This window comes from Pectinophora gossypiella, unplaced genomic scaffold (genome assembly GCF_024362695.1).
Source record: "Pectinophora gossypiella unplaced genomic scaffold, ilPecGoss1.1 Pgos_41, whole genome shotgun sequence".
Lineage (NCBI taxonomy): Eukaryota > Metazoa > Arthropoda > Insecta > Lepidoptera > Gelechiidae > Pectinophora > Pectinophora gossypiella.
Window position 1 is genome coordinate 644852 of NW_026063251.1, and position 4125 is coordinate 648976.

Here is a 4125-nt window from a genome sequence, read left to right on the forward strand (position 1 = left end):
AGTGGTCGATACTGATGCCAAAAATGCAATCAGTAAAATTTTTGTCTGTCTGTCTGTCTGTCTGTATGTTCCTTATAGAAACAAAAACTACTGGACGGATTTTAATGAAACTTGGTACAATTATTCTTCACACTCCTGGACAGGTTATAGTATACTTTTCATCACGCTACAATCAATAGGAGCAGAGTAGTGAAGGGAAATCCTTTTGTATGAAAAATCTAAACCACTCAAGTTAGACGTTTGAAATTTGGCATGCAGGTACCTTAGATACCGTAGAGGTACACTAAGAAAGGAATTCCCGAAATTCCCACGGGAACGGGAATTAGCGGGAAAATCCTTTTGTATGAAAAATCTAAACCACTCAAGTTAGACGTTTGAAATTTGGCATGCAGATACCTTAGATACTGTAGAGGTGCACTAAGAAAGGAATTCCCGAAATTCCCTAGAGAACGGGAATTAGCGGGAAAATCCTTTTGTATGAAAAATCTAAACCACTCAAGTTAGACGTTTGAAATTTGTCATGCAGGTACCTTAGATACCGTAGAGATGTACTAAGAAAGGAATTCCCGAAATTCCCACGGGAACGGCAATTAGCGGGAAAATCCTTTTGTATGAAAAATCTAAACCACTCAAGTTAGACGTTTGAAATTTGGCATGCAGGTACCATAGGTACCGTAGAGGTGCACTAAGAAAGGAATTCCCAAAATTCTCACGGGAACGGGAATTAACGGGAAAATCCTTTTGTTTGAAAAATCTAAACCATTCAAGTTAGATGTTTGAAATTTGGCTCGCAGGTACCTTAGATACCGTAGAGGTGCACTAAGAAAGGAATTCCCAAAATTCTCACGGGAACGGGAATTAGCGGGAAAATCCTTTTGTATGAAAAATCTAAACCATTCAAGTTAGACGTTTGAAATTTGTCATGCAGGTACCTTAAATACCGTAGAGGTACACTAACAAAAGAAATTCCCGAAATTCCCACGGGAACGGGAATTAGCGGGAAAATCCTTTTGTATGAAAAATCTAAACCACTCAAGTTAGACGTTTGAAATTTGGCATGCAGGTACCTTAGATGCCGTAGAGGTGTACTAAGAAAGGAATTCCCGGAATTCCCACGGAAACGGGAATTAGCGGGAAAATCCTTTTGTATGAAAAATCTAAACCACTCAAGTTAGACGTTTGAAATTTGGCATGCAGGTACCATAGGTACCGTAGAGGTGCACTAAGAAAGGAATTCCCGAAATTCCCACGGGAACGGGAATTAGCGGGAAAATCCTTTTGTATGAAAAATCTAAACCACTCAAGTTAGACGTTTGAAATTTGGCATGCAGGTACTTTAGTAAACTTAAAGCTTAGTTGCAACAGGATATTACAAAATTCCCACGGGAACGGTAGTTTGCGGGAAAAACATTTGTATGAAAAAATCAAATCTAAATAAAAGGAGAAACTGACTGACTCAGTGACTGACATATCAACGCATAGCCTGAACGGCTAAACGTAGGCATTTGAAATTTGGAAGGGACATAGCTTAGGTACCGCAGAGGTGCACTAAGAAAGGAATTCCCGGAATTCCCACGGAAACGGAAATTTGCGGGAAAATCCTTTTGTATGAAAAATCTAAACCGCTTAAGTTAGACGCTTGAAATTTGGCATGCAGGTACCTTAGTTAACTTAGACCTTAGTTGCAACAGGATATTGCAAAATTCCCACGGAAACGGGAGTTAGCGGGAAAAAAACATTTGTATGAAAAAATCGAAACCGCGTAAGATAGATGTTTTCAATTCAATTCAATTAAATTATTTATTGCATTCCATGTAGTACAATGGGGTGTTACATAGGCATAGGAACTAAAACATGGACCCTGTAGGGCACAGCAACGTTGAAGGGAAGAGAGGAAGTGTGTATTAAAATTAAAACTCAATGAACAATCAATTAAAAAAAAATCAATTCAATCAATTGATTCAATCTAGCATGCATGCATACCTTAGTAAATATAAAGTTTATTTTTGGCTGTATTTTGAAAAATGGGAGTTATTAGGAAAAAAAAATTATGAAAAAATCTAAACTGCATAAGTATGCACTCCCACACACACAAAGATCTCTCTCTTATATAACACGCCACGCGGACGAAGTCGCGGGCAAAAGCTAGTCAAGTATACATTTTTGGTATTAAGTGATACTACAAGAATTCTAAGTTTAGAATACGCAAGAACATTGTCTAAAGTAGGGTTTAAGTCTGACTTAACGTTGTCTTAAGTCTGTCTTGTATAAGAGTTAAAGTATGTGCCCACTTTTACTAAACTGTATCTTCAAGACATCTTGAGGGATATCTTGGAGACATATAAGACTTATCCAAGACAAGGGCTTGATTTAGTCTACTTGCCTTCAAGATATCTACAATTCTCTTTTAAGACAATCGGTTGCTACTTGGGCATGTTGCAGCACAACAGTAACATTACTCATTAGATGACCTGTAAGTAATAAGTAGGTCTGTAACAAATTATAATACACACATAAGTTAACCTATGACCGTAGTATTATTACTTATTTTATGCTATAGCAGTCACTCTCTTAATATTCTGAGTGAAAAGTTAAACCTTTCTCTAAAATCGTGAAAAAGTCAACTAAATATGTGATAATGATGGTTAAATATTAACTATCTAACTAAGAATTATAGAAATAAGTAATTAGGTAACAAAATTATTACAAAGTTACCTACTTAATTATTTGACAGCTATTTATAATACCAAAATTATATCAAACAAGTTATTAAGTAAGTACCTAATATAGAGATATTGAAGCTTTGAAATATTTAGTTTATCTGAAAAAAAAATTGAATGCTAGGTATAATAACATTTGTCTACTTACAAGACACTTAAATTACTGTCAAAGAGTGAATGTAGGTTTGTCTATATTTTGAATATGGTTATATATCTTGATGACCATGTGGTAGGGACTGAAGGAAACCCTGTGTTGGTTTTGGTACACCTTGTCAGTTCACCTAGGTAGACCACAAACAAACCTTTTTTTAATCAACTTCAAAAAAAAGGTCCCGGCTGCATTAGCAGTCGTTAATAACCATCAATCCGCACTGGGCCCGCGTGATGGTTTAAGGCCCGATCTCCCTACCCATCCATAGGGAAGGCCCGTACCCCAGCAGTGGGGACGTTAATGGGCTGATGATGATGATGAGCTATAAAGTAATAAGCAAAATAAAGTAACAACTTTACAGCTGTCTAAAGATATGGAAAACGCCGAATGCAATGAGTGCATAAAAATACCATATCTCCACAACCCTGATATAGTAAAAAATAATGTAGGTATATATACTATGTTATACTATATTTAATGTGTTATATGTACCTAAGGTTCCGTCCACAGTAAAGGTTAATAAAGGAAAATTCTGTGTATGTAAGTATTAAGTATGTAGTATAGATACCTACACGTCTAATGCATAAGTACGAGACAGACCATTCTAAGGTATTATATTATTCTTTATTTTTGATGTGTGATGATGATGATGAGAGATGTTCAACTCAATCGTATTATTATATCTTAGATTTCGCCATCAGAATTTTCTTTTACTGATCACATCTGTGGACGGAACCTTAGGTGCGCGATTCCAAATCGCACTTGCCTGGTTTTTTTTTATATTTTGACAAATATACATACTTCACTTATATTAGTCTGAAATAATCTCACACTATGATGCAACAAGATTAAAATAAGAACAAAAACTGTGGTATTACGTTTTACTGTTATTTTATATTAAATTTTCGAAATATTCCTAAATAGAGTGCTGCATTGCATACCTACATAATATCTCGCCTATTTCCCATTGGGGTAGGCAGAAAACAGATTACGAGAGAGAATATGAATGAAATTGGACTTAAAGTTAGTTTATTACCTCAATTAAATATTTATGTTACAATTTTGTAATTATTTGCTTAATCTTTTATTAAAACTGTCAAAAGGTTACTAATGACAACATTGAGAAGTATGAGTGAAATGACTTTGAATGATAAAATAGCGTGATAAGGGACTGTTGTGAAAGAAAATGTATAGTGAAGAGAATTGATAAAAGAATGCTTAGATATTTTGGACATGGACAAGATTTATTTAGTA